Source organism: Diceros bicornis, chromosome 5 (genome assembly GCF_020826845.1).
Source record: "Diceros bicornis minor isolate mBicDic1 chromosome 5, mDicBic1.mat.cur, whole genome shotgun sequence".
NCBI classification, from domain to species: Eukaryota; Metazoa; Chordata; class Mammalia; order Perissodactyla; family Rhinocerotidae; genus Diceros; species Diceros bicornis.
In genome coordinates, this window is record NC_080744.1 from 35,575,102 (window position 1) to 35,594,988 (window position 19,887).

At 35.0% G+C, this 19,887-nt stretch overlaps 1 long non-coding RNA gene across 2 annotated transcripts in view; it reads left to right on the forward strand.

Annotated features, from left to right (window-relative positions):
* LOC131405935 (uncharacterized) overlaps nt 1-19,887 on the forward strand; it is a 101,184-nt gene that overhangs the window by 55,078 nt on the left and 26,219 nt on the right. For both annotated transcript variants that reach the window (XR_009220037.1, XR_009220038.1), the window contains exon 2: nt 7,970-8,071. This is a non-coding gene — a long non-coding RNA (uncharacterized LOC131405935). The remainder of the gene's footprint in view (nt 1-7,969; nt 8,072-19,887) is intronic.

The following is a 19,887-nucleotide window of genomic DNA, read 5'->3' on the forward strand; positions in this document are numbered from 1 at the left end:
CGCACCACTTCTCCAGCCATGCTGGGGCCGCGTCCCACGTATAGCAACTAGAAGGATGTGCAACTCTGACATACAGCCATCTGCTGGGGCTTTGGGGAAAAAAAAAAAAAATGAGGAGAATTGGCAGTGGATGTTGGCTCAGAGCCAGTCTTCCACAGCAAAAAGAGGAGGATTAGCCTGAATGTTAACTCAGGGCTGATCTTTCTCACAAAAAAAAAAAAAAAAGGTTAATATTCGAAATACATAAGAAACTCATAAAACTCAAGAGCAAAAAAATAAATAACCCAGTTTAAAAATGGGTAAAGGATCTGAATAGACACTTTTCCAAAGAAGACATACAAATGGCTAACAGGTACATGAAAAGGTGCTCAGCATCACTCATCATCAGGGAAACGCAAATTAAAGCCACAATGAGATATCACCTCACATCTGTTAGGATGTCTATTATCAAAAAGACAAGAGATAAGTGCTCATGAGGATGTGGAGAAAAGGGAACCCTTGTGCACTGTTGGTGGGAATGTAAATTGATACAGCAATTGTGGAAAACAGTACGGATGTTCCTCAAAAATTAAAAATAGAACTACCATACGATCCAGCAAGCCCATGGCTGGGTATATATCCAAAGGAAACAAAACTACTATCTCAAAGAGATACCTGTACTCCAGTGTTCATTGCAGCATTATTCACAGGAGTCAAGGTATGGAAACAACAGAAATGTCTGTAGATGGATGAATGGGTATAAAAAATGCGATATATATATAAATATATATAAAACAATGGAATATTATTCAGCTTAAAAAAGAAGGAAATCTTGTCATGTGTGATAACATGGATGAACCTGGAGGGCATTATGCTAAGTGAAATAAGTCAGACAAAAAAAGACAAATACTACATGGTATCACTTACATGTAGAATCTAGGAGAAAAAAAGTTCAACTCATAGAAACAGAGTAGAAAAGTACGCTGGGAGGTGGAGGAATAGGGATAGAGACTGGTGCTTAAAAGGTACAAACTTTCAGTTTTAAGATGAATAAGGTCTGAAGATCTAATGTATAATATGGTGACTCTAGTTGATAAACTACTGTATAACTGAAATTTGCTAAAAATGTAGAACTTAAATGTTCTCGCCAAAAAAAAGGTAAATATGTAAGGTGATGGGTGATGGATGTGTGTTAGTTAACTTGGTGGGGAGACTCCTTTTATCATGTTGTACACTTTAAATATTTTATAATTTTATTTGTCAATTATACCTTAATAAAGCTGCAAAAAAGAAGGTAGATAAATAGCAAATAAGCATATGAAGTGATGCTCAACATGATTTGTCATTAGAGAAATGCTAACTAAAACAACATGATATCACTACACATCTATTAGAATGGTTAAAATTTAACAAAACAAAACAAAAACAACCTGACAACACTTATTGCTGGCAAAGATGTCGAACAAGAGAAACTCATTCATTGCTGGTGGGAATGCAAAAATGGTACAATCACTTTGGAAAAGAGTTCAGCAGTTTATTGCAAAGCTCAATATAGTCTTATTATATGACTCAATAATCGCACTCCTAGATATTTCTCCAATTGATTTGCAAACCTATATCCACACAAAACTCTGCACATGAATGTGTACAGCAGCTTTATTCATAAATGCCCCAAACTGGAAGCAATCAAGATGTCCATTAACAGATGATTGGGTAAACACACTGTGGTACATCCACACAACTGGAAATGATTCAGTGATAAAAAGTAGGAAAGATCAAGCCTCACAAAAATGTTGATATATCTTAAATGCTAAGTGAAAAAAGTCAGTCTGAAAAGTCTAAATACTGTTTGATTCCATTTATATGACATTCTGGAAAAGAAAACTGTAGAGAGAGTAACCTGATCTGTGGTTTCCAGGGGTTTGGGGAAGGGGGAATGCTGAATAGGTAAAGCACAGATTTTTTTAGGGTGGTGAAACTATTTTGTATGTTATTGGTGGACACATGACACTACGCATTTGTCAAAGTGCACAAAACTTGACAGTGCAAAGAGTGAACTGTAACATATGCAAATTTTTAAACAATTGTTTAAGAGGTCAGGGGATCCCAGAATGAAATGTAGAATGTGAGAAAAGAATCTAACTGTATAACAAATGTATGAAATAATCTCACTGACAGGGACCGAGAAAGAGGACTGATTTATATATGGATGGTCCCCCACATCTGATGGGACAACTTAAGATTTTTTGACTTTACAATAGTGCAAAAGCAACACACATTCAGTGGAAACTGTACTTCGATTTTGGATCTTTTCCCAGTCTATTGATATGGTACATACTCTCTCATGATGCTGGGCTGCGGCAGCCAGCCGCAGGTCTCCGTCAGCCGCTTGATCATGAGGGTAAGCAACTGATACGCTTACAACCATTCTGTTTTTCACTTTCAGTACAGTATCCAATAAACTACATGAGACATTCAACACTTTATTATAAAATAGGCTTTGTGTTAGATGACTTTGCCCAACTGTTGGCTAACGTAAGTGTTCTGAGCACGTTTAAGATAGGCGAGGCTAAGCTATGGTGTTCAGTAGATATTTTCAACTTACAATGGGTTTATCAGGATGTAACTCCTTCGTAAGTCGAGGAAGATCTGTATATAACTTACAACAGATCTTGAGTTAATGACATTTTTTAATGATTAACAAGCTTTCATTGATCTATAATAAAACACAAATGCCCAAATTTTCAAAAAAGGGGAATACATAAACATCTGTCCAATAACGAAGAAAAACAAATTGCTAATTAACTTGCTTAAAGCAGTTCAAAATTGCACGTAGAAAAAGAATTGAAAGTTAAAACAACAAAACACCATTCGCCTTTCCCTTTCAAATCGACAAGGAAGAGTGAGAATGTCCAGTGCTCAAGAAATCGAAAGCCCACCTTGAAACAGTTTTCTAACTATTTTGTTCTCTGTCCTTACTTCAGCAAGGACCACGTAATTCAGTACATTTAAGAGAGGGCAATTTATCTTAAATTGTTGCTGAGTGTCAGTCAGAAAAGTAATGCTATCCACAGGATGCAGAAAGGAATTGAGAAGCAAATGCAAAGCTAACCTCTTTCTTGTCTCTGTTAAATTAGGTCCAAGGTAGATTCACATCTTTCTTTGGGTGGCTTTGAATATTCAGAAAATCAGACTCACCCATATTTAAATACAAGTCCTAAATCTCATTCCCAAAACAAACAGAATGATGCTTACACTTTCTCATTCATTTTTTCCACTGTGAGTCTCCATCAGGGCAAGCAATCACGAGTAGAATGAACATTTTTTTTTAACTAGGTTGAGGCTTTGTTAAATGACTTTACTTTAAATGTAGTTTGGTTTTTTTCTTAAGTGAAGGGAAAAGATGATGACCTTTCAGTCAAAGACATAAAAGTCCAATGATCTGAGAGAAAACTAAGATAGATTTTTCTCATTAATATTAACAGAAAAGAAAAAACTATCAGTGTAATGACACATTACACTCTGAACTGGGCTTCTCAGGGCCACGACTAATCGTCCATTGGGGCAATAAAAATAAGGTTAGAGAAAATTCAAAGAGGAGGAGTGTTTTGGAAGTAAAACAAAACAAAATAAAACACAACACTGTGCAGATTTATCTGAATTGGCCCAGTGAGAAGGGAGAATCTGGAGGAAGCTCTTAAACAATTATCATTATGTAACCACCTGATTCAAGAAACAACACTTCAAAAAACCCAGATTTTTGTCATTAGCATTTTTTAATTTCCTTACATATTTTCTAGCTCTTAGAAATAAAATTTTATTCTTTTTATGTGCTCTCAAATGCCTTAATTTCTATAGTTACCACTTAATTCTATTATAGTCTATGACACTCATCTGTCATCTCACCCTACGTAGATCAACGGTGGATTTGCACCTTGAGTAATATTGAATTTCCTGGGTTATCTTAGTCTAAAGAAGCAACTTGCAAACATTTGTGAAAGAAAGAGGAAAATTGGAGAATCCACTTGTGTTTTAAGTCAGATTAAACATATTTTTTATTGGATTGCTGCTTATTATAGTTTTCAAAATTGATTTTGTAAGTGCTCTCAGACTGTACAAAGTCAGTCATGTAAGAACATTTATGTGGAATGTCATGAAAGTACATTTATAACACCAGATTGTAAAGACATTATCAACTGACAATATTAAAATGGAAAAGCTCAGATTTTAATTTTTTCCCCAAGTTTTAATATTGCATTTAGGTTATAAAATAGAATAATTAAATTACCTATCTAAATATGCAGACACACAACAGAGTCCCCTTCAAAATCATGGCTATTAAAGCCACATATTGCTCACCAGAGTGTCACAATTTAGGAGCTGCACGCGAGTTGGGACTGTATGACTCACATGCAGGATGTGAGTAGGTTCTTTGAGACGGACATCCACAATGCCCCCCAAAGTCCCACCCTCACGGAGCTTTCATTCCAGCAGTGGGAGAACCAAAATCAGTCAATCAGTAATTAAAATATATAGCACAACAGGGGAGGGTAAGCGCTTGGAGGAAAATGAATCAAGGAAGAAGGATAGTAGTCCTTATGCCCAATCACTTCCAATTTCCTTCCATGACTCAGTCCAGAATGTAAAAGTCTTTCCTATTTTTGATAAACTCGACAGCTTTTCCCAGACACTATGTTTAGAAATGAATGTGTAATACCACTTATGAAGTAAAACTCCTTCTTGTACAACATCAAAGAGCGTCCATATGTAATAGACAAAGTATATTTTTGCAACTGGTAGGAAGATAGATCAAATTAATCACTTAAGCAAAGTTTCTTTGCTAAAGTATTTCTTTAGTCACTGAGGGTGAATGACTTGGGAGGTGACTCGGTGAAGTAGAGGCTGGCTGAATGTCTTGCCCATCTGGTTTATCCTTCCAGAAAATACAGAGAAGAAGAAAAGTTTGTTTTCTCATTTAGCAATTAGTGCTCTGAGGTCATTAATAATGGCATGAACTGTAATTTCCATCTTATTTCTAGTCTGCACTAATTATGTTATTCAAATGAAAATATTTCTGTGTACGGCAGGAGTGGTATAAAAGGTAAAGGTTTTGGTTTCAACTTGATTTGATGATTCCTCATAGACCCAATATGAACTTTTGCAGTTATTCATAATGTAACAAAAATCCCCGTAGTCTCACAATATACGTAAATCATCAGATAGAAAAATTAGCCATCTACATAAACAGATGCTTCTCTTTCTAGTGTATATCACAAACCAAAACCCATAGGATTCACATATGCTATGTATTTGAAATATGTGAAGATTCTAAGGTACACTGTAACTTATCCCTCCCTTTCTTAAATTAAAAATAGTAAATAAATCAAATAACCTCACTAAAAGGCCACTTTTTTTTTTTAGCTTTTATGACTCTGGTTATTTCATACTCTTTTCTCATTTGGTGAAGTGATCAAGCAGAATTGATTCTTCCCTTGTACATTTGTGCTTTCCCATTTTCCCCCACATAGTTTGAGTTCTTCTTAGTTATACTTGAATTATAACTAAATCCTCTTGGCTGAAACTTCCCTTAGTCTCCATTTCATTCCAGCCTCTACACAAGTGAGATAGTGTTTAAAAAATACCATTTTCATGTTGGGACCCTTTTCTCTAACACCTAGAAAGGTTAATTTGTGCTTGGAGTAGCAAACCTACTACAATGTCTGTTATCTAAGATTCTTGCCCTATTTGTCCAAACTTTACTGCCACAATCACATAATATGAGTATGTATTCCAGTCTGGCCAGTCGCTTTCTGTGAAATAATCATGCCACTCTCATTTTTAGCTGTCTGATTTTGTTTAAGATGCTCATGTTGCTCAGAACATCTTTTCCTTTTCTTCATTCTGTCTACTTCCTACCCACATTTCAAGACCTTAGCTTGCATTCATTGTATCGCATGGACACAGCGCGGTGACACCCAAGCCCACTGTAACTGATCAGAAGAATGTCAGCTGAACCTTGGAAAAGAATCCACAGTGAACCAGTACAGAGAGATTCCTATGGCTAAATGGTTTTTCCAGGTCCTTGATGAAGAGGAAGTAGAAATCCCTAAGAGAATTCTATTTTATGTCATTTGCAATTTGTTATGTGTAAGTATGCCTAAGTTAATTGTCTAGAAATAAGTATATAGTTCTTATTCCAGAATGTAGATTCAGATTCAGTCATTTTCAGATAATTCTTTGGTTTTCTTCATAAAGCCATCAGTTAAAGAACTCTTCTGAGTATTTTTATAGCTAAATATCTGGATTGTGTAGGTTTTGCCTGACTATTACAACTAAGATTCAGGTGTCTAGTCGGGTGAGCAGTAACACTAGTAAAATGCTGCATTAAAAAGACATTTCTGACTGGGTATGCTATAAATTAAAACTGAACACAATAATGATGGCCTATAAGCAAAGGAGCACTGATACAAAAGCGTGCTATTAACCAAGAAAGTAACTTAGGTACCTAAGAGCTGGAGCTAATAGGAGAGAATCAATCTCTCTCCCTCTCCTTCGCTTTCTCTTTCTTTCTGGCTCTTGCTCTGTTTCTATCTGCCTCTCACTTTGATGTGCATTTCTACTACACGTTTTACAAGCATTACTTTAGATCTGTGGAAGACAACTCATAATATCATATTATTTCATTATAGTAATATTGTGGCACTACACATACATCACACTAATAAAATGAATACTAATAATATGAAATTTGACTTGAAATTCGTGATACAATGGAATAGCTCAGAAGCAATTCAAAACAATGACAGTAACTTCTTTCTTCTTTTCCTATATGCTATTATTTTTGGTAAGTGGAATCCATATTCCCACACAAACTAGAATTGCTAAACTCTTAATAGCATGGTTTTGCTTCTTACTACGATTCCTTCACTGATTTCATCATAGTTCAAGCATAATAACGAATCATCATGTGTCCTCAGGAGCATGAACTGTCTGAGGCTATTTCTACATTCACAGCAGCCTCAATCTGAAATAACTGTTCTAAGTCTGTCAATTTGCCCACCAGCTCTCTGCCAGCAGCATGACTGCCATACGTAAACTCTCCCTATGCTGGATAATTACCATGAAGCATCCAGGTCTTTTCCTAATAAACTTTAAATTACATAATTCTGTTAATTTGTTATCCCCAAAATGTGTTTTCTGCTTCTACAAAGGCAATATGTTGCAGAAGATTATCTTGAATGCTGCTCATCTGCAATCCATGGAGGTTTTTTCTAACTTAATGAAGTACTGTACATTTGTATCAATTAGGATTTTTTCAGTTGCATATAACAGAATCCTCCAAATAATAAAGGTTGCAACCTAAGACCTTACTCTTCACACAAAAGAAGTCAAGAGATAGGCAGGCCAGAGGTGCTGTGGTAACTCTGTATTTTTATCCATCATCCTCAGCACATGGTTTGTGTACTGAAGCCTACCTCATGCACTAAGATGGCTGGCTATTGAAGTATTTCAGGCAGCAAGAAAGAGGAAGGGAAAAGGAGCCTAAAGAGGTATCTCTCCCAGCTGAGTCATCCTTCCTGGCATTCCTATGCATTATGGCATTCTTATACGCAAATTCCACCTGTTTCTTAACGGCAAGGGAGAAGGGGAAATGCAATGTTTGATCTGTGTGCATTGCCACTCCAAAAATAATGAAGATTCTGTTATCAAGAAACAGGAGAACAGGGTCCTGCCCGTTGGCAGAGTGGTTAAGTTTGTGCTCTCTGCTTCGGCGGCCTGGGGTTCACAGGTTCGGATCCTGGGTGTGGACCTACACACCACTCATCAAGCCATGCTGTGGCAGTGTCCCACATACAAAAAATAGAGGAAGATTGGCATAGATGTTAGCTCAGTGACAATTTTCCTCACCAAAGGAAAAAAAAAAAAAGAGAGAGAACAGATACAGAATAGGAAACTATTAATTTCTCCCTCAACACTTTTACCTTTTCAGGTTCCTGCTTGTTGAATATTTTTACCACATATTATAACAGAAAGATCAGAGCCTTTGGAGTCAGCAGATCTTGCTTCAAGTCTTAGACCTGCCCCATACAAGGTATGTCACCTTTGGCATGTCATTTTCTCTGAATGTCTTATCTTTAAGATGGAGATTCTAATAATATTTATTTCACAAGATTATAATGAAACACATGATAATATGCATAATGGTGCTTTACAAATAGTTCATTTTATACTGGTTATAATGAAGTTATGGACTTTTATGTGTGAGTTTGGAAGTATTTGCATTAGCTAGGAGGACTACGAAAGAAAAACATCAATAAAATTATTCTGTAATCCTGTGGTCTTGAAGGTTGTTTATGCTTATCCCAGAGAAAGTAAGAAGAAAGTATTAACACTTTGATCTCTAGTAAATGAAAATAAAAACTTATCTAGAGTAGAGAGCAACCAGAGTACTGGAAACCACAGAAAAGGTGCTGGTTTTTGCAGAGTAGGGAGGGAGTCCAAGGGCCTGAACACAAACTTTCTTCACTTCACAACCTATGTGAGGTCAGTGCTAATGAATAAGCAGTTTTCATATATAGCTCTTAAAACAGAGACTGTCAATTGTCTACCCAACATTAATCTCTCTTATTCATTTATCCTAAAAACCTTGATTTTATTCCAGTATTGACTCCTGTCCATAGAATTGAACAATAATTTCATTATTGTTCAATTGGAAATTTAAAATGTGGAAATTTATTTATATTTCCCATCAATTGATTACATTTGCCACATATTTTTTTCCACTTATTTTTCCATAAATAAGATATGTGGTTAAGCAGGGAACTTTTCTAGTATAATTAGTATGATAAAATGATAAGTTACCAAACAACTGTTTCTCTTCCCAAGAGGAAATACTAAAATTAATGTCTGTGTATATAATTCATTTGATTTAATTTACAGGACTATGAAGTTCAGAGAAATATATATTTTTGAAATGGGAAAATGTTATTTTCTTGAAAATTTTCCTTTACTATCTTCCTTCTGAGTTTGTTAAATAAGTACCCATATTATATTGACTTAAGTGATCTGCTATATCCCTTTCCTAAAATGCCTCCTGTCACAGACAAAATGCTAATACCTTTACTATATAAAGCTTATAGAAATCAATAATGTAAATACCAAGGGCCTAAATAGACAAAAGGATGAAGAATATAGGCAGAAAATTCTCTGGGACAGGTAAAAAGTATTGCAAGAAGGAAAGAGCAGTCAATCGTATTTCAAATTCTGCTGAGAAGTCAAGTGCAATGTGGAGTGAAAAATAACCGTTGGAATTAGAAGCAGGGAAGTTGTTATTCTCTTAGAAGAGAGAAATTTTGGTGGAGTTATGAGGCAGAAGCCAGCCTGAGAAGGACAAAGTGGTAGGTGAGGAAATGCAGACTGGAAAGATAGACAATGCTTCTAAAGAGAAGTCCATGAAGGCGAAAGAAGAGAAGTATCAACATGTGAGAGATGTTAGCTCTAGGTAGGGGATTTGTTGAGGACATAGTAGACAGAAGGAGCATAATCAGTTATGCAAGTTGCTGAGAGGCTGAGAGGAGATGGAATATGGAGCATAGGTGGAGAGTTTCACCTTGTAAAAGAAAATGGACACATCATAAAATTAATAGTAGTGATGTGGAAAGAATGGTGCAGATACAGGGACATTTTTATATTTGGTAGTGGAAAGTTGAGGTAGTTTCCAACTGATTTGATGAAAAAAATCCAGGCTGGAGACTGTGAAAAGAACAGTGAAGAGGAGAAATCATTGAGTACTGAAAATATTAGTTTTCAGGAAACCAAGGAAAGTATTTAAAAACTTTTGGCATTCTCAACATGATTAAAAAATACTTGGCCCCAACAAAACAGAAACAGAGAGACATAAGAAGGGAAGAATCTGTTATACAAAGACAACAAGGTAAAATAAAAAGTGAGAAGAGTGAAAAGACTTAAGTAGATTAAAAAACATAGAAAAATTCAAGTCTATTCTAGAGATAATAAAGAATTATTGCTATGGAAGCTCAATTCAGTAATATGAAGGAAAAGAAAACTCTGAGATTCTCTCCCAAAATGTATAAGAAAAGAAAAAAGAGATGAAAATAGTAAGGAAGAAAATAATGCACATGGGAGATAGGCAAAGGGGAGTTCTGTGCTCAGGTGTTCCTTAAGAGGAAGTATAGCAATCAGAATAGCAACAATAATCAAAGATATGATTGAAGAAAAATTTCCCGTGGTTAAATATATTTAAGGACAGTCATGCACCACATAATGATGTTTCAGTCAACAACACACCACAGATATGACAGTGGTCCCTAAGATTAGTACCATATAACCTAGCTGTGTAGTAGACTATACCTCCTGGGTTTATGTAAGTACACTCTATGATGTTCACACAACAACAAAATTGCCTAATGATGCATTTCTCAGAACATATACCCATCGTTAAGCGATGCATGACTGTATATTACTTATATGGTCATCTATAAGTAACTCGTATGTCTCAGGAATAATCAATGTAATAACATCCACATCTAAATATATTTCTTGAAAAGTATTTGAATACTAAGATAAAGAAAAAAACACTGCAAGTGTAAAGGCGAGTAAATTCCATACCAAAGAATATAATTCTGACTAGTATCAGATTTCTACTCTGCAAAGTAAAGATGCAGATTTGGGTGAGAAATGTTATATCCTAAAGATTTTACCCAGTCAAACTTTCTTTTAATGTGTAGTGGTAACAGAAAGACATTCCCAAATATCTAAGAGCCTAAGAAAACATAGTATCCTTATACTCTTGGGAAAAAAGCAGTAACTTATAAAGGAATAAGGATCAAATTAGCATCAGACTTCTCATCAGCAACATTGAATTGCAGAAGATAATTCAGCATTGCATTCAAGTTCTGAGGGAAAATGATTTTCTACCTAGAATTACATACCCAGCTGAACTATCAATCAAGTATAGGGCAAGAACTCAGAAAATTGACATCAATACAAGAAAGAAAAAAAGAAATGTAAGAAAGAGAGGAACTAACACAAGAAACCAGAGGTAACCAAATTCCAATTCAAGAAAGCAATAAGTCAAAATGAAAATAAGCCAGAGTGTAGAATAGATATCTATGGGGAGTTGGTACAGTAAAAAGCTAAGGAAAGGAGAATTTCCAGAAAGCCAACAAAAAAGTGGTTCAGGGAGAACCATTAGAATGATAAATTAAAAAAAAACGTTCTTTAGATTTTCATTCAGAAATTTGTTGGTTATTTTATATTTTGGTGATTTGAACAAACATACGTTAAGTGGGCAAACAGGTTGTAGATTGCAAATACCTGTATATCTTGTATCTAAATCCACCATTTTGTTCACCAATCTCTATGACTCCTTCTAGCACTGAAAAAAAAAGTTAAAATGGGATTCACTTCTTATTAAGGAAAATGTTTGCTTTCTGAAATAATTTAACTTCTCTAAGAACGACAATATCTCTAAGTTCTGATTTCTTGAAATTTCAATTTCAGATGCCTTGAAATTATGCTGAGTGCAGCAAGAATATTTATAAAATATTCTGTGCCTAATAAAAAGATGTTTGGTTTCAACTTCCTAAGTGGCTAAATTTATCAACTTCTCTGTATTCCTAAGTAAATCAGAGGCACAGAAAGGCCAAGGGAGAGCCAGAGGACTCATTAAAACTTTGAGATTATCAATATTTCACCTTTCGATTTATGATTCTAATATTTATAGCAAATATTGCCCAAAGCAGTGTTTATGAGCGTGCGTCCTGTGACATCTATTCACTGCAGGTAGGGTGAAACTTCCAAACAGAGAAAGTAGAACTTGCAATATTTGGCCATGACAAAGAACAACACTTCAAAACTTGAACAAGTGCATACATGTACATGCATGTGCACACAACACATACACACTTAAAAAACCAAGGCTATTTCGTATCCCTGTTGACTCTTCCTGATAATATTAGAACTTGCCAAACAGATAGAAAAATCATTAACCTAATATTGTATCCTTCTTTTCAATAACAAATCAAGTGGCATGTTTTCATAATGACTTATTTTCTGATTTACTAAGACACATATATTATTGGAGGCAAGTATAATTTTTAAAAAATTTTAACTCCACATGATTGAATCTCAGTTGGAAGTCTTGTCTGGTTAAAATGGAAATGATAATTCAAGTAGGAGGTATGGAGAAGATAAATGAAAAGTTAAGCAGAAAACAAGCATGATGTTTAGGTATCCTTCAAATTGTAAGAATTTGCTGTATTATGCAGTTCACATGGAGCAATTTATACAAAGAAAGGTAATTCCGTGATTTCAATTCTCTTCTGATATTGGCTATTGACTGTCTTATGAATAGATTTCGTAAAGCAGATCCATTAATAAATCTTCCTTTTTGTACCCTCTACCCTTCACCTTTCTGTTGTTCTTCACCAGAGCACCCACTTCGTATCAAACACACACACACGAACATGCGTTTGTGCATTCGAGCACACACACACACACACACACACACACACAGAGGAATCAAAAGCAGTACAACCCAAATGATCCTCTATCCATCCCATTGGGTCAGATTTTAACTTCATTAAATTGCTGTCATATGGTGGCTGCTGACACACATCAGGCTTGGAGAGCTTCACTCATCAGGTATTCTCTAAGATTGTTAACAAGAACAGGAACTCTCATTAGGGATTCCCCAAAAGCAGCTAATTAAGGGACAAAGGTTGCTCAGATTGTGACAATTACACCTGTAAGGTCCCTGTAGAAACACCCAAATCTCTAACAAACCTATGTTTGGTTGCTTAGTACAAGAAATAAAGAGCTTGTCCATTAAAAAAAAAAATGAGAGGCAGAAACTGTCAACCATTTGAAAAGCTTTACGAAAATGATCATCCAATTAGTGGCTATGATCAAATCAGGCATGAACTATCTCTGGATGGCTCCATAATTTTCCTTCTTGCATGGTGTAATTTCATATAGCTGAAATGAACTCGTGAGAGGTAATTCAGTTCCAAACAGTTTTCTCATCACTGCTAATTATACTAATACATTGAAATGCCTCCTACAAAATGCATGAGCCCTTTAAGCCACCTCATTAATGTGATATAATTTTTGCCAGAATATATATCAAACCTATTATCACCACAGGTTTTCTTTAGCATTTTTTTTTGAAATGTCTATCAAAAGCTTAAAAAGTAGATTTCTTTGGGCCGGTTGTCTCATAATTAACTGTTTCTTTGAACTACTGTTGTCTATTGTATTTTTCAATGGGGCCAGCAATCTTCAATATGATATCCCCCAGATTCACCAGCTTCCTTTTCCTCTCTGAGTATTTGATTCCTTAAATCTTTTTCCCGTTGTAGCTGATTCTTTAAATGGCAAATGGTGCATGCAATAATGTGCAAAATGAGTTATACAAACTGAAAGCAGGGGTGTAAAAAGAAGCATCATCTGAAACTAAAATAAAGACAGATTTTATGGTATTTATGTCAGTTAATTTAACTGCTGGTAGGGGCTTTTGTTGAAACATGAGTTAGTTCCAGTGTTTAACCTTGCAGTATTAATTTATGCTTTATGGCCTGAGTACTTTATCATTCCCTCCTTGGGAAGACAGTTATCTCATTAGCCAGAATTTAATGAAATGCAAGGATACACTTCTTAATTTCAAAGATTACTATAACACAAATCAGGTGTAAATCTCAGACTGACTGCCCCTTCCCTTGCCTGTTTAAAAAAAAGAGCGAAAGAAAGAGAGGTTCATTTTGCAATCATATCACAGAAATTCATCTGGTGGAATACATTTCATCATAGCCATTCTAAAGGCATCTCTCATCTGTAAAAGTTGGTTTAACTTTGCATCCGGCAATATTGATGGCCCTTTAGCTACTATAAAGTTTCCAGGGTTGACAATTCATTATTCATCATCACAATTAAAAAATAAAATGTTGATAAAATTACCAATTCCCTAGACTTAGTCAGCATGGGCATGAACTCTTAACAACATTTTGACTAAACTCAATTTCATAGATAGTACCAATATATTTCGTTAACAACTGGTATTTCCACAATTATCAGATATTTTCATGAAGAAGGTAAACATGCCCTGAAATTTAGGATTATTAAATAAACACATACATATCAGTTTAAAATATGAGACATATTACCTGCATTAAAGAAGCAGAAATATTTAGGTTATAAAATGTCTGGAATGACCTTTGCTTTCTAAGGGTTCTAAGACATCTGAACATTTAAATACTCTACCAACTGGTTGCTGATTCTGGCACGGATCCTCCACTCTGTATTTCTGGGTGTTCCCTCATGCTGTCTCCTTTGCTGAAATGCCTCTTCTGGCCTGTTACATCATGGATAGCACAGTCCTGGGCCTATAGCCCCACCTGAATCGCCTATGATGATGTTTAAATTTATTTGAGAACATTGCATAGTATTAGGTTCTTTTGGAAATGAATGAATGAATAAATGAAAAATTGGTGTATGTATATAGCGGCTTTTGATTAATTTGAACATATCTTTCTGAAACAATGAGAGAATAGGCAGCTTATATATTATTTGACTGTACAAACAATATAAAGTAAGGAGAACCTGGCGAATGAGTGTGCCTTCTTGCTTGCTATGTTAGTTGGGGAAAAAATACTTTGCAGGAACTAACAATACTTTAAAATCATGTGTTTAGCTAGCTATTTCTCTTGTGTGAGCATGTGCTTGTGCATACTGTGTGGGGATGTGTGGGTGTGTGCATGTATGTTTAAATATCAGCTCAAAACACAAGATTTATTATAGGTTTTATTTCAAGGAAATGGCCAGTAAACTCTTGAATAGAGATGCATGACATTTGGCTAACCAGCTATAGGAATTCTTTCTCTAATATTTTTACATACTTTCTTGCGCTAGAAATTTGAAAATAATAAAACATGATGTAGGGTGTTGTAAATGACACTTCTTTGGCCCAGAACCAGGTTCCTTGGAGAGGTAGCATGGTACCTTGGCCAGAGGGTGGGATTTTGATTTAGGAAGATGTGTGTTCAAATCATGGTTTACTGGCTATGTAATGTTAGACAAATTACTTATTTGTAAAATTAGATTAATGAAACATACAAACATTTTTTATAAAAATAAACTTTATTTTTTAGAACAGTTTTAGTTTTATAGAGAAATTACAAAGAAAGTACAGAGAGTTCTTATATATCCTGAACCCAATTTTCCCTATTATTAACAACTTATTTTAGTGTGGTAGATTTGTTACAATTAATGAACCAATACTGATACATTATTATTAACTAGAGTCCATACTTCATTCAGATTTCCTTAGTTTTAATCAAATGTTCTTCTGTCCCAGGATCCCATCCAGGACACCACATTACATCTAGTCATCATGTCTCCTTAGGCTCCTTTGGACATGACAGTTTTTCAGATTTTCCTTGTTTTTGATAACCTTGACAGTTTTGACATATACTGCTCAGATATTTTGTGGGATGCCTCTCTATTGAAATTTGTCTCATGTTTTTCTCATGATTATGGTTTTTTAGAAGGAACACAACAGAGGTAAAGTGCCATTCTCATGACTTCACATTAAGAGTATATACTATCAACATGACATCTCTCTTGATGCTAACCTTAATCACCTCTCTGAGAAACTCACAACATTTTAAACAGGAGTAAGCCAAGTAATATATGTGAAAGCATACCCGCACAGTGCCTGGGACGTAGGAGGGGCTCAGTGAGCCTTGATTTCCTCTTTTCTCTTTCATCTTAACACTTCTATTAAGCTGCTACGATTTTTTGTTCAATTAATATATTTTGACTTTGCTGCAATGAAGTATATTACAACGAAGTTTTCAGGATAGATTACGTCTCCATTTAAAGTAGAGTGCTTACTTTAACTGAGGTACTAAATAGATCTTAGAAGAGAATCTTACTACAAAGGCAGTCCAAGGGCACTGATCTGGAGCATTACAACAATGCTCCAATATAATGTGATTAACCATCTCCTTTGAAAGTAGATGTCACCCATGAGCAACATTATGAACAGGTATCTCCTTCTTTGTTTCTACCCACTAGTTTATCAAATGTATAACCTATTGGACAAAAACATCAGGCAAAGAATTTAAATTTCCGGTTCTCTTCTTAGTTCTTTCAATACATTTCTGCTTGGCGTTAGAAAAAGTAACATGTCTTTATCTTGACCTAGCCTTATCGTTTATTTATTCACATGTATTGAATAGCCACCATAAGCCGATTTTTGCCTTTGTTGAGCCTGTTCTCTGACCACATAGGGCAAGCTTACATACTTTGGCCGTTCCTTTCATAACCATCATTGCGCATATTAACACTTGTGTGATTTCTATTTGTTCAGCTGGATCATGAGTTCCTTGGAAAGAGGGGCCAACACTTGTTTATGATGTATTCCCAGTACCTAGCACATGGCTGGCACACAGTAGTGCTACAACACTTTTTGAATAGATAAATGAATTAAATTTATTAATTAATTCGTTAATAATTGAAAAATACTTTCATATTTATTTTTCATTTTATTTCTCAGAGCTCTAAGATAGGTAAGCAGGCTCATGGAGGTTAAATGATTTGCCCAAAGTTACACCAGTATGGCTTGGTGCTAGGACTTGATATGGCCTCTTTTGATTTTGTGCCAGTGTCTTTTCCACTAGAAAAAGATGTTTCTAATCAAGGCACTATGCTAGGTATGTGGGGCATGTAAAGGTATATAATTATATCTACTACCCAGGAGTCAGAGGATCAATTAATGTATTTTGGATGCAGTAGGGAAAAAAAGGTGTTATGAAAGTATAAAGTATTATTAATACTGAGTGCTGGAAAGACATTATTGATTTCATAAGAACTCAATATATTTAAAGAAAAAAAGAATCCTCAAGCAGCCACTCTCAGAGGGTATTATGCTTAACATACGAAAAGTGCTTGGAGATTTACAGTCAGAACCCAGGCCTAGTTTGTGAGCCAGGAGCTGACTGCCTCTCCCTGTAGCTCCACTGGTGAGTTCCTCTGATGTCCCTCCAGCCCCAGTGCAGCTGGCTTTGAAAAAATTCTAGGAATTTGGTAATAAACTAATAGGAAGTTGGAAAATTCATTGTGATTTATTTCATTGGAGGATGTTAATTATTTTTGTTTTCAATTGAGTGTATGGAATAACACATGCTGATATTCATAGGTTATTAAATAGGCATGAGTTACTTAGCTGAACAATAATAATACAACCTTGATTCCACATAGTTTCCCTTTTAATTCTGACAGCTCCCATGCTTTCTCCTCTCAAAGGCATTACTCTATGGATTCCCAATAAAGTTGGCCTAGTGGTTCCTTTTACCTCTTTCCTTAAATTGGATCTATCCTGGGCTCAGGTGACAAGCAGGGGCCGGCTCTTTAGACTATATTAAATGTAAAATGACCAGAGCAGCCTGGTTTGTAGACATCCCTGTTGTTCTCCCTTCAGTATCTCCCCATTCATTCTAATTCTTCTGCTTCCTTTTGATCTGGCCAGTTACATAACATGGATATCTGTTTGTTAATGGTAGGAAGCACATTTGCTATCAACGTCTGAGTACAGTCACAGTTTGGAACTCATCACATTAACTGGTTAAAAAAGTCCCAGTGTTTTGTTTTTGAGGGGCTTCTTTAAAATTGGTAGTATGCTGTTTGTTATTCCATTTATTAAATTTGTAAGTTTAGGAATGGATTTAAGGATCAAAATAAGAGTAGAAAATAAGAGTGTTTTTCATTTTATCAGAAAGCATGATTAGGTAGGCATAAGTTATCTACAGATCACTTGTTTGTTGGAAGATTTTAAAAAGATGACAAAAAGTTTATTAGGAAATATTTTGCAAACAGACATAAAAATATTTTTGATATTTTTAAATTAAAAAATGTCTTTTGGCCCCTAGGAAGGTAGTACTTTGGTCCCAACTCTGGTGACTTATTTGGAAAAGTCATTTCTTGTGAAATTCAAACTGCTGTTTATCACAGAAACAATACTTATGATCTGGTTACCTTTCTGGAACTCTGTGCTGCATTGTTATTTATATGCACTGCACTTCAGGAAGTAAATGAACATTTATTATCCTAGATAAAAATCCCACCAGATAAATAATTTAAGTGTTTGCATCTACTAAACAATTTTAATTCAATCAATGGGTTATGTGAGTTTGCCAAGTAATTAGAAAACTCCTTGATTTTTTTTTCACATGCTTTGGAAAGTATTTCAATAGATGATGAATTTACTCTTAATTTCTGACTTCAATTTCTCTTAGGTATTTCCAATTATAAATATTTTATTCAACTGATATTCTGTGATTTTATATGGGTCATTCTTAAGGTGGAGATTGCAAAGTTCAAACAGAGAATAGATGTTGGAGTAAGATGGTGCCTTTAATTGGGAGCAGAAAGAATGCCCATAAAGGTCCAAGCTTGGCACTAATTCTGCATCACACAATTTGACCATTAGCTCTAAAACAACTCCCTTTGTATCAACAAGATGGAATTTATTTCACATCATCTCACCCCTAGTTGCATTAAGTTTAAAATTATTTTGTTGGGCTACTGACAAGTATAGACTGAGCTGACCATAAAACTATATTTAGATTTAATTCTTCAAGGGGTCAAAGGGTGACAATTTATCCACTTAGTCTTGGAGTTAATTTTTCGATTTGACTATTCATAGCATCATTAATGAAGAAAAGCTGCAAGAGAAAACAGACCATTTTCAGGAATGTGATTCAGAACATTAACACCTTAATTTACATAAAATTAGTTACATACTGCTGCAGTAATTTAATTTGTTTGACCAGTACTTTGCAACTGTGAAAAATAGATTCAGAAAGGCAAGACAAGGAGTTCTACATATTTTCTCCAAATGACTAGTCTCAGAATAATATGCAACAGAGAAAATTAATTACAAGACAATTCAGAATACTGTAGTGGCAGCTTTGAAATGCATGGAACAGAAACACAGTCTCCTTTTTATGTCCTTCTTCAAAAATCTTAAAATGCCTGCTTCATGCCTGAAATAACTTCTTTGTTTTCTCCGGGTTTCAATACAGTTGCATAAGTAAAAATAATAAAACTAAAATTATATGAGATGCACTGTTGTCTGATAAAAACTTGAATCAATCGTTTCACCAACAGTAATGTTACTTAGTGTAACCACAGACATAAGGCCCCAAATGAATAAACTAATCTCATACATGTTAACCTGTTAACATCCAAAACTGAACCACCCTTGCTTTTCCCAGAAGCCAAGTGTAATTAATTTGAACTTTAAATAATTAGATGATTGCCCTTAACAATTAGTCACATGTGAACAAGCAAAGCTTTCCATTTTTTTGTCCCTGTGTTTTTCCTGCTTTTGAAAATTTCTTGCATGTCAAATATATTTTCTATTTTAAAATGTCTGCTTATAATTAAAACTTCTTTACTATCATTATCACCAATAGCTTTTCTCAATATTTCCTGCCTCCTAATATGCCTTACATGGGTCCTGCTCATGATTCTGCAGGCAGAATTTTTAAATCACTGTTAAGTGTCTACTTAAGGCCAGATTTAGTTGACGAGGGTATCCATTTTTCCATACTATCCCCCCACCAGCTTATGGATTTGAAGATAAATGATTTGGTTTCAGCTCTGCTTTATACGTTCCATGTAATTAGGAAAATCATTTTTCCTTTTGTCTATCAAATGCCTCGTCTGTGCAGTGATATTATTGACACAGTTAAAAGTATTCCAGGTTGATGTAGAGCGTAATTGCTATCCAAAGTTTTGTACTAACAAAATCATATTTTTAACAAATATTTCCTGAATTGACTAATTAGATTGATTTTTTAAATATATAGGACAATCCTTAGATTA